Source organism: Epinephelus fuscoguttatus, linkage group LG1 (genome assembly GCF_011397635.1).
Source record: "Epinephelus fuscoguttatus linkage group LG1, E.fuscoguttatus.final_Chr_v1".
Classification (NCBI taxonomy): domain Eukaryota; kingdom Metazoa; phylum Chordata; class Actinopteri; order Perciformes; family Serranidae; genus Epinephelus; species Epinephelus fuscoguttatus.
Genome location: NC_064752.1, coordinates 1,207,920 through 1,220,231, shown reverse-complemented (window position 1 = coordinate 1,220,231; position 12,312 = coordinate 1,207,920).

The following is a 12,312-nucleotide window of genomic DNA, read 5'->3' as shown; positions in this document are numbered from 1 at the left end:
TTGAATATGAATTAAATTCAGTACACAAAGTAAGTGTGGGTCTCCAGCCTTTTTTTCCTAAGGGACCCCTTTTCTGTCACTGAGTAAACTGATGACCCAGGACTAAATTACTTTATGAATATTTAATATTGAATTCAACACATACTAATAACAGCACAGAACAACTGAAAAAAGTACAACTAGCACAAACGTGTCTCAAGATTTAGTTTTGCTGTCTGTTCCTGGTGCACAGACTGAGCTGTTATGTGCTCTGTGATATGAAACTATGTGAACTGATCTTGCTGCCTGATTTTAAAGCTCTCATAAGTACAAACATGGTTCTTGTCATTGTGCGTAGGTGTTCTAATTATTCTACATGTTACTGTTTATTTTTTTATGTTTTTTTATAATGTTGTTATTTGGCTGTAACTTATTCTGGTGCTTCCTCAAAAACTTGAAAAAGACTTATTTGATCTCAGCGGGACGTAACTGGTTAAAAATGGGTCCAATAAATAAAATAAAAATAAAAACTGTGGATGAAATAACTGCAGGAAATTTGTGTAAAACAAGTTAATTGGATGAATGTTGAGCAGATTACAGATTACACAATTAATAGACTCCTTATTTGACAAATTCTTTGTCTTCTTCTCCTTTACGATTGTCCAACTGAGCACGTTTCTAATGCAGGACAAGGCTGTTCAGCAGAGTGAGGCCTCTGTGAATATGATATGTGCTCAGGTCTTCACTGTGCCTTTACCATGTGAGGTTAACGTTTATATTCTTACTTTAAGATTAACAGTGTCATTTACCTCTGTTGATGAGATAAAGCTCTACTGTTTTTCTTTGTTTTTTTTTATAAAGATGTCTTACACACCTTAAAAACAATAATGTCATGTGACCCCTGGTGAAGCTTTGGTAACTCTTTCTAAATCCCCACACTGGGGACAACTGGTAGTAGCAGCAGTGGTGGTAGAAATGGTCATGTAATAATAATAATAATAATAATAATAATAATAATAATAATAATAATAATAACTTTATGTGTAAAGCACTTATCTAACAAGGTTACAAAGTCTTCACAAAGTGCACGAAAATAAGACAACGGTAAGATTAAAATAGCTGAATGAAATATTAAGAGCTAAGAAAAATAGTGTGTACAGGGACAAAAATAGAACAAAAGGAAATAAAACACAAAAGTACAAATCAGGCATTGTAAGGGAAACGTTCTGATAAGAATATGTTTAAAGCAGTGATTTAAAAACAGGTAATATGCTAACAAGCCTAATCGCCTCAGCCAGAGCATTCCAGAGACTCGAGGCCTTGTTGGCAAAAGCCTGGTCACCTTCAGCGACCAGCCTCGACCAAAACTGTACCATAGCAGTAGCAGTAGTCGTAGGGGCGTGCTTTGCATTTACACCTTACTAAATGCACACGTAAAGGTTTAGCAGCAGCAAAGGTTACATGCATCATTTTTCTAAATTAATAGTTTACTTAAGGTAGTAATTACCTCTTAATTAACAGTTCAACAATTAACCTTGTCTTACTTTTAACCCCTGCTCAGTCATTAAATATGTGTGTGTGTGTGTGTGTGTGTGTAACAACAGACCTGCAGTGTTGCCCTCAGACCCTGAATGTGAACACATGCAGCCAGATGTAAACCGCAGCCTGTCCTGCGTAACTCAACCCCAAAGTTTGCCAGAACAGATCCATCATCATTTACGCCCTGCTGAGCGCTGTTTGTCTCAGCAGCTCCCCGCCCGCTAAAGGTCACAGCATAAGAGACTGTTTAGTGGCTCCGAGCTGCGTATGAAAGGCCGGCCTTGACGGCCTCAGCAGCAGCAGAGAGGAAATGAGCGTGAAATGAATGTCACATTGAAATCAAAGGCAGGGAAGATAAATGGGAGAGGTGGTTGGAAATCACCTGGACCGGGGGCGAGAGAGACACAGAGGGAGCGATGGATGGAAGGATGGAAGGAGGGATGGATGGAGGGATGGAGGGAGGAGTAATTATTAGTGATTGAGCAGCTTCCCCCTCGTGTGTTTCATTAGGAGCGGGCTGTTCACACACAATCTCTTCTCTGTTGGGCCGTGCCAGAGACCGGCAACTCCGGTTTATTTGACCATCTGAAATCTTAACAGTTAATACCTGTATATTTCCAGCATAATATTGTCTCTGGCAGAGATTGCCAGAAAGCGTATCCCCGTGAAAATAAACGCCTGCTTTCGCATGCCAGGTAACACAAGGGCCATGTGCTGAAAAAGGAGGGGGCAGATGGGGGAGGAGGTGGAGAGGGAGGAGGTGGAGGTCAGACAGGTGAGGTGAAGATGAAGGATGAAAAAGACAGCGGAAGAAAGAACAGAAGCTGTTGGAGAGAGAGAGAGGTGAAAGGTGAGTATTTAAAAGCACAAAATTACTTTTAATGGGACAGTTCACCCCCACATTAAAAACACATACTTGTCCTCTCACCTGTAGTGCCTTTTATCAGTCTAGATTGTTTTGGTGTGAGCTGCCGCATGTTGGCGATATCGGCTGTAGAGATGTCTGCCTTCTCTCTGGTATAAACTAGATGACACTGAGCTTGTGGTGCTCAAAGTGCTCAAAAAACACATTTGAAAAACTCAACAGCAATGTCTCTTTACAGAAACCATGACCCAGTTAATTAAAGATAATCCACAGAAATCGTTGTGAGCAGTTTCATGTAGTTAATGTGATTTTCCTTCTACGTAACTACACCCGCCAACCGAGTCTCTGCGCAGAAGGATTCAATTTTGCTTTTTGGTGTTTCCACTCTGTTTTTTATGTGTAAATTGGCCAGGAACTTCCTGGAATCTCTTTGGACAAGATACTGAACCCCAAGTTGCTCCCGATGGCTGTTCAGTCGGCGTGTAAGGGCATGTGAATGGTTACTGTATGGTAGCCACAGCCACCAGTGTGTGAATGGGTGAATGTGACATGTAGTGTAAAAGCAGTTTGAGTGGTCGGAGGACTAGAACAGTGTCATACAAGTGCAGTCCATTTACCATTTACCATCACATAATCCCTTGTTAAACTGAGAACTGTCGTTTTTACCATAGATTGTTTAAAAAAAATGGACACTGACACCGTGACGCATGAAGGTATGAAGAGACGCAGATACAGCGTTGGAGGTGGAACCCTGTTCATTCCTGTGAAAGATGCTCAGATGTTTAATTACTGGGATGATAGCCACTATGAGGCACAGTACGGACACCCGCCGACTGAGTCGGCTGTTTCTGGTTTGCCGCTCCGCTAACTCTAATGACTGTAAATAAATGTTACCGGACTGAATGAATCAAACCCTGATAGTAAAACAAATCGTTTCACATGGGTTGTGACACTCAAAAAAAAAAAATCTCTTTCGCAATGTAATTCTATGGTAAAAGTTTTAAGGGCCCAATGGCATCTCGTGACAGACCTGGAGGTTTGGCCACTATTAAAATTGGCTTAAATGCCTGGTGCACTTGTTAGGGCCCTGCCATGGTGTCACCCCTTGGTTTGTGGACTCCCATTTTGAAGCTTCGAATTTGACATTTTGGGCGTCGCCACTTTGGATTTTTGGAACCAGATGTGACAATATTTGGATGAGAGGGTGGAGCTGTAGAGAAGCAAGGAGTGGATCTGACGGAGCGCCGAGGACACCATCAGCAGACAGCTGTCAAACAAAGCAGCCTCTAATTACACAACTTGCACCTTAATAAAATAAGGTAAGTCATGTGAAGACTCACCTCCTGTACAGTTGTCATGACGGCGGTTATGAGCTACAGAGACCAAAACTGTTTTTGTACCAGGCTGTAAACATTTATGCTGTATTCATGCTTTGTTTATGCTGTAAAGTTGATCATTTGAACATGGGGGTCAATTGGGGATTGACCCGCTCTTGGAGCCAGCCTAAAGTGGCCATTAGAGGAACTGCAGTTTTGGCACGTGTTGGCTTCATTTTTCAGCCTCGGAGTTTGTCGCTTGGTTTTCATCTTTCAGTTTTTGTACAGATTAAACCATTGAGATATGGTAGGTATATTTACCAACCATTGAACAGAACCAGGCTCGTTGTTTCCTTCTGTTTCTGGTCTTTACGATAAGCATGTAAATACAAAATGAAGAAAGAATATTTTGTCTGTTATATTTTTAATAGTAAAGGTTGTTTAATCATTTTTTAAACCGAAACTAGATAAATGTTTCAGAGCAAAATAATTTCTGATTACAGAGGCATGAACCAGGGGCGGAAATATAGACAGTGCAGGCAGGCATTATACTGGGAGGAACTGTAATAACCTTTGATTCACTGAAACTCTCCCAATCATGGACAGCACCAATCAACCAGGTGTCTCTTTTTCTACATGTAGACCTGACAGGGCAGATGACTCTGGGAGAGAAGGAGAGGAGACATGAGCTTTATGGTGAATAAGGACTGGTGTGACAGTGGGGATGTGAAGTGCTGTCCTGGTCCTGCTGTGGATCACTGCTGTACACTGTTCAGAGGTGGCTGCAGAGCGGTGCCCCCATGTTCAGGTGAAGTGACCATACGGCTGTCTTGTTGTGGGGATGTGTGGACAGTTAAATCATTCCACAACCAGAAACCATGGATTACCAGACCCATCCAGACACATGGTAAAGCTTCATATTTATTGTACAAACATAAGCGTGGAATGATCTCCTCATCCAAATCTCTGCAAGCATGTGTGTTTTCCCAAATTGTCAAACTATTCCTTAAAATGACAACCTCAGCATTCTTCACTCAAGCAGAAAGTAGCTGTGTGCTTCATTAGAGCTGCCCTCACTTATCCTCTGTGAAAACACAGAAACACCTGCACACACGCCGTGATTTCTCATCATCATGTTACCGAGCTCCGCCCGCCTGCAGCCGTTTCCACATCCACACATTTCCACAGTGCGTCAAAGGAAAGGGGGGCTGTGGAAGGTGATAGGCTACAATCATCACCACCACCACCATCATCATCATCATCATCATCATCATAAAACACACACGCATGAGGACATGTTTACACACACACACACACACACACACACACACACAGTTTATCAGGAGCCAGAGTGGGTTTTTCTTTTCCCCTGGGCTGGCAGGCTTCAGGGAGGAGGAGAGCTAAAAGTCAACATTTCCAGGGTGAAGCTAAATGACGGCGCTGCAGCCACTCAAACCACAGGCACGTTAAGCAAACACCTGTGGCTCAGGTGGAAAAGCAAGGCCTCTCTGACCGAGAGAAGGAGCTCTTTCTCTCAGGATCAAGCCTCTCAGCATATGGCCACTTGACACTACGGGAGCTTAAGAGTGAAAGCTGTAATTTTATTGCAGAGTGTCGGGACAGTCTTTCGACCCTCTGATGTCTACACAAGAGCGACATTAAAACAAAGTGCAACAATAAACAGAAAAAAAACAACACTTAATGATAATTTTTTTCTTAACCTGTTATTATAATAAAATCACAGCATGTATGGCACCAAAAAACTGTCTGAAAGGAGAGTGCACGTGTGTCCCACCTTAAAGAATGTCACATACAAAACAAACCTGTACACATGTTTAAACGCCTTCTATATGGGTAATATACATATTTGGGATTACGCCTGTCCAATGTGTTCACAAATATCAGCCAGACTGCTAGGACATTGTTCAGGAGCATTCATGGCTCCAGAAGAGAGATGTTGGTTTGAACCCTGCAGTGTCACCCCCAGAAACTTTTCAAAGCGGTGGTCAGATGGGGCCACTGACGATCTTGGGGTGGCACAAAAACAAAAAGCCAAAACTGAATTTCAGGAATTATATTACGCTGTTGTAAATAGGCTGCGTGAAAATGATGTCAGTATGGAGCGTTAAGGAATCACATACTGATAAACTTTGGTTTCTTAGTGGCACTCACATACATAAAATATTTCCAAGTTTATTCCTGTGTATATTCTGAAGGGTTTTACAGATTGTTCACATCATTCATAGCCTGATTTATCTGACTATATAATGACGAAAACTCTGTGTGTGTTCCAGGTTTTTCTCCTCACTGACTTGGTCAATCCATGTGAAATTTGGCACAGTGGTAGAGGGTCATGGGAGGATGCCAATGAAGCAATATTACATCAATTGGCCAAAGGGGGGCGCTATAGCAACCGACTGAAATGTCAAACTTTGAATGGGCATATCTCATGCCCTGTATGTGGTAGAGACATGAAACTTTGCACAGAGATGCCTCTCCTCATGAGGAACACATTTGCCTCAAGAACCCATAACTTCCGCTTATATAGATTTTCCACCATTTTGAATGTTTTGAAAAACACTTCAAATGGATCTCTTCCTAGGAAGTTTGAGCGATCTGCATGAAACTGGGTGAACATAATGTAGGGAGCAATATCTAAAGTTCCCTCTTGGCAAAAGTTGGAAAACTTCCTAAAACTGAGCTTCTATAAGGCAATGAATATTGCGGAGGGCGTGGCTCATCACATAAAGGTGTAGAACATCTCAAGGGTTTCACCCATCACCACGCAACTTTGTAGGCATATGACCACACATAATCTGAGGGGACCCCTCCATTATTGAGCCCATCAAACAAAATAGAGAGCTCATTTCTTATCTAGGCCTAACCGCCATATGGATTTTTACTAAACTTGGTAGATATGTAGAACAGGACGCCTCAAGGTGACTGGAGAAATTTAACTCTAATTGGCAACTGGGTGGCACTATAACAACAGAAAAATGCTTCAAAATGGCTAAAATGTGACCAATCGCTGTGGCTCCCCCTGTGGACCAATGTCTAATGTTTGCTATGACTAAGTCATGGTATGGTATGCTGCTGCAACAAGGGCTAGCTGCACCTTTCCCATGTGAACTACCAGTGCGCCCCACTGTTAAGTCAATACAACACATAAACACTTTAACTATCTGCCTTTCAACGTGCCGCCTCAACTACTAATGTGCAGTTTTAGCCCACTAACTATCCCACTATTGGCAATGGTACTACTGTACTTTCAATAAAGCACTCGTACTATCAGCTTCACAAACATTCTGTCTGAATACATTGTTCTTCTTAATGGGTTCAGTTGACTATTTAATCTGCAATTTCCTATGACCTGTATCCCAAACACACACCATGTGAAACTGTACGTGGGCAACTGTGCACTCAATGGGTATGGACTAGTTAAACATGGCAGAAATTGTTTCTTTTACGGCTGTTGACAATGTTTTGTTATTCATGGAGTGTTAAAGAGAGAAATACAAAATTCTCTCTGGAAAAGCCTTTGACTCTGACATGTATGTTTGTATGTAATATGTAATATTTTGAACGAAAGTCATCAAATATTGGTGTTTTGTCAGTGATTTTGGCGTCAGACACTGATGCCAGAAGCTACCTTTCACAGCGGTATGATGAACACCTGGCAGCATCATTTTGTAACCCGGCCAGATGGAACCTTTCACAATGTTATGATACACCTCCAGTCAGCCGGATGGCATCTGTACCAGCAGTATGATACGCAAACGGCTGGCGTCCGTTCATAACATGGCTGAATGGCACCAGTTGCATTAGTATGACACGCCGCTGGACGGCGTCAGTTGGAGCTGGAAAGTCCCTATGGGGCAAGAGGGAGGGAGGGTGGATCCAGCAAACGTGGACTGTCACCTGGGAGCCCGGTGTTCACTTCCTGCAGCCTGTGTACTTGGAGTAAAACCATGATGTTTTTTCTAAACCTAACCATGTGCTTTTGTTGACCTCCCCTCCCCGAACGTCATCAGCAGACTCCAAAGGGTGCCTAGGCTGTAATAACTGGACACAAGAGTCCACTGACGAAGCGGCGATATGTGATGACTTGGGATGAGAACGTGTTTCTTTATCCAATGTCCAGATTTCTGCTCTGGAAACGTATGCAGATCAGCTCATTTTGATTAGATAATGCATCATTTGCATGTTTAAACATCAAATTTCATTAAACTTGTGGTATAAAAAAGAATTGTCTCACTGTAAGTAATCAGCTGGTGAAATGTCATGGTGATATCTATTAAGAATTTCCCTTGAACACTTTCTTATTTTTAAAACTTTGATTCTCAACTTCAGGCCAAATTGGCGGCACCTTTACAGGATTGTCTGTGGTTTATGACTTTTTTTTTAACACTTCTGATTTTGCTTAAGAAAAGAAAAGTAACACATACTTTGAGTATCTTAATGCAAAAGTCATAATTTGATTCCACAATGACTAATTATTAAGCTTCTTCACGCTTGTTTAAATCACATGTGCTTTTAACTTCCTGTCTTTATATAAATCTTAAAAGTACCTTTGTGAATGTGACCAGTGGTGTCAGTTGAAAGGTTTGGCAGCGACCAAATAAACTCCCTCTGACACACAACAACAACACAGACATATTCCAGGAATCAAGTCAGTCACAATGTATATACAATAACCAACATATTCCTTCATAACAACAACAGAATACAGTGACGTGAATGCGGTCGGTCTGATTGTACGTTTGTTTCTCCCTCCGTGTTTTAACTCTAACTCTTTTTTTCCAGCGCTGCCTGAGAAAAGTCACCGTGTTCCACGCTCGCTGCGAAGGTCACCACGAAAGGTTTACAGTTCACCTAGCGTATCCAAACTTGTCACAGTTTCCATGTTTGAGGCACAGTCTCAGCAGTTACTGCTCTCTCTCTGTGTCTCTGCCGTGTCAGAGGAGCCTTGGCCCTGAACTGGAGTTAACTCATTCTCCAGCCCCTCACCTCCTCCTCCTCCTCCTCCTCCTCCTCCTCCACCCCAGGGAGCGCTTTCTGTGAGCGATGAAGAAACTAATAAACAGACTTTTGCAGTGATCCGTGTCACATTGTTTGGCCCACCTGCAACCTGTAAACTCCTCACCATGGACTGGATGTTCTCAATTTGTTCCACGAGGAGGCCCTGGCTTATATTAGCCTAAAGGGGGCACTGGAAGAGCATCTGGTCCGAGCGGCACGCAGTAAATACAGCAGCACGCTCACTGGCTCTGGGTTCAGTTTCAAGTCAATTACTGAGTCCCAGAAAAACCACAAGACGGGGACCAGAACTTGTGTCAGAGAGCGGGGCAGATCAGGGCACAATGAAGGTTTTAAGAGCTTGAACATTTCAAGTGCTGGAGTGAAAATCACAAGGAGTCATTTCCAAGAAGTGGGGTGCTCAGTTCATGTTAAATAACTGGTGAAAAACGACAAGAGAAATAAACAGTAAAAACGCCACGTGCTGTCGCTCAGTGAGCTCTGTATGAAAGAGCACAAGAAAGCAGCAGTGAAAGAAATTTTCAGGTCCTTCACTTAGAGATCCTCTCCCTTCAAAAATATGTTTTCCTTCTGTTTATGTCCCCTTAAATGTCTGAGCTTGACTTTTATCTGTGCAAAGTCACTAGAGAAGAGTTTTCTCCTCTGCTGAAGGCTGAAACGTCTGTGCACTTCCCTCAAATCTGAGACTCAAACGTTCAGCAGGCAGCTAGATAAGGTATGTCACTGACACATCTAATATGCAAATGCTGGACTTATTACACACTGTTTAGAAATCTTAGCCAGATGAAATATTCTGCAAACTTTGATTAGATAATTATTTAATAAAAGTGTGACGATGTCAACTTGCTTTAGCAGATCCTACTCTATGGAGCCTCTTCCACTGTCACTTCAATCCAGAGATGGACCTTCTCCAGAGTAGGTCCTCTATTCTCAAGCGGGTAGTGGTGACTTCTCGCCAACAGCAGCCAACCCTCTTCTTTCCCCCCTCTAACAAGCTGGTTGTTGTGAGACTCTCCTCACCTCTGTCTGCAGGAGACCAGAGAGGAAGGTGTTTTTAAAGTCTCAGCTCCCAGTACGTCTGTAGCTTCTAACTGAATCTCTGTGGTTTGAAGTTTAGTTTCTCTCCTGTGTCCTGTCTGTACTTCAGATATCTGCTTTATTTTACTGTGTCATGTTCACTATCAGCCGTATGGAGTTGTGTTAAGTCACTGCTGATGAAAACCCAACATCTCGTTATGTTGCTCCTTCACAATAAAAGCTCTTAACAAAATAATGAGGGACTCTTATTGTGAAGAATCTATAGTGATCAAAAGCCACAGTGAGATGTTGATGAAGAGCTGCAGACAACAGGCTCTTACTGCACCTCTGCAGACAGCTCACCTCCAACAGGTAAACGTCTTTTACCTGCTGTGTGATGGAAAAACATTACAGCAAAATAACAGGGACTTCAGCCGTGGATCAGCCCGCTGCTTTTAAACGTCACCTCTCAAGACAAACCGTCATCAGTTAAAGACACACCTTCGAGCAGGTAGCCCTGTTGTCATGGAAATGCAGATCCCTGCAGTGTCTGGGCTGACGGCCCAAAACAAGCCAAGACAACGCCTGTCGAGAAGGGGAATACGTTTCACTTCAACCATTGCTAGTTTGCCTATAAGCTAACAGACACCATAAACAAATAAGTAATGCTAACTAACCATTCTGATAAGTCTGTCTGAGGCTCAAACATGTGTGGCTGAATCTCTCAGATGTTTTATATATTGCTAACATTAGCACATGATGCACACTGCTCACAGATGCACCCAAAAAAGAAAATTCAGCCATTATCTACTCACCCATATGCCGAGGGAGGCTCAGGCGAAGTTTTAGAGTCCTCACATCACTTGTGCAGATCCAAGGGGAGAGGAGGTAGCAGCGCCCCAGATTCAAACGTCCAAAAACACATAATTGAAACCACAAAATATCTCCATACTGTAGGGTGACCATATTTTGATTTCCAAAAAAGAGGACACTCGGCCGGCCACGACATAGCCTACTTAAATGATACTCGTAGTTTACTCAAAGATGCCTTATCATTTTAATATATTTAAAATTTATATGTATGGATAGAAAATTCAGTTATATTACAAAATAATATCTCTCAAAGACAGAAATTCAGATAGGCCCCAATAGATAGGGGACACATACACACACTAGAGTGTGGCGATCCGAGCCCGACGGTACCCGACAGGTTGGCTGGATTTGGTCAAAAATGTAGCTATAAATTGTATTCGGGCTCGGGTCGGATTCAGTCAGCTTTCAGTGAAAATGTAGTGTAAAAATAGATAAAATCCTATTGTCTGTCCTGTTTATTACTTGGGCGCTGTTATTTACGTGACAACACCTGAACATAACACACACACACACACACACATTGGCTGTTTGTTTCTACCTCTCTCCTCTCTGGAAGTCTCGGACCTCCAGCCGCCCGCATCCGCCTTGATTAAACGCTGAAAATAAAATAAAGGAGGGAGACAGGTTTTTCCTATTTTATCTTATTTTGTTTTATTTCTCCATCTCCTCTCGCTGGAAGTGTCGGACCTCCCGCCAAACACGGAGGTCTCCCTCTCCGCTGAGCACGCCCGGCCTGTTAAATACCCTGTAACCGTAACAACTGTGTGGCACAAACTCAGTGCTTTGGTCATTAAATAATGTCGGGCTCGGTTCGGGTTCGGACAGAAATATGCGGCCCGTGCTGCACTCTAACACACACACACACACACACACACGGAAAAACCGGACATTATCATCAGTTTATAAAAACCCCCCGGATGCCCCGGACAGGACGTGAAAAGTGGACATGTCCGGACAAAAGAGGACGTTTGGTCAGCCTACCATACTGCTCGTCCGTAGTGATCCAAGTGTCCTGAAGCCCCGACATAAAAAGTTGTTTGGAAAAACGTCATTTGAACTCTGTTTTTAGCCATCTGTAATCTGGGGCGCCCAGTCTGCATTAGTGATAGAGACCTCACCTGTTTGTTGTACCAGGCTGTAAAAACATGTTTATTTATGTTGTAAAGTTGGACATTTTTACATGGGGGTCTGTGGGGAATGACTCACTCTTGGAGCCAGCCTCAAGTGGTCATTAGAGGAACTGCAATGTTTGGCGGTTCACGTTGACTTCATGTTTTCAGCCTGAGAGGTTACTGCTGCGTCACCGGTCAACCTAACACTAGTCTTGCACAGCCACACCTGTCTCCACACTTCATTTTAGAGCTGTGCATGAACCAAAGAAAGCACACAGCGTGGTGGTGGGCGGGGTATGGGCCAAATCTAGAATTTCTTTTTGCTTTTTATATGGGGAAAAAAGCATTCATTCATTTTCCCTAACTGCTGACCATGTTAGGAGTTGCGAGGGGTTCTGGAGCCTGTCCCAGCTGACATCACAGGGCTGACACACAGAGACAGACAACCATTCACACTCACATTCACACCTACGGACAATTTAGAGTCACCAATTAACCTGCATGTCTTATTTTCCACCTCTGCAAACAACACTGTAAGTGCAACACTTGAACAGCACTTTAACAGTAGACCTCA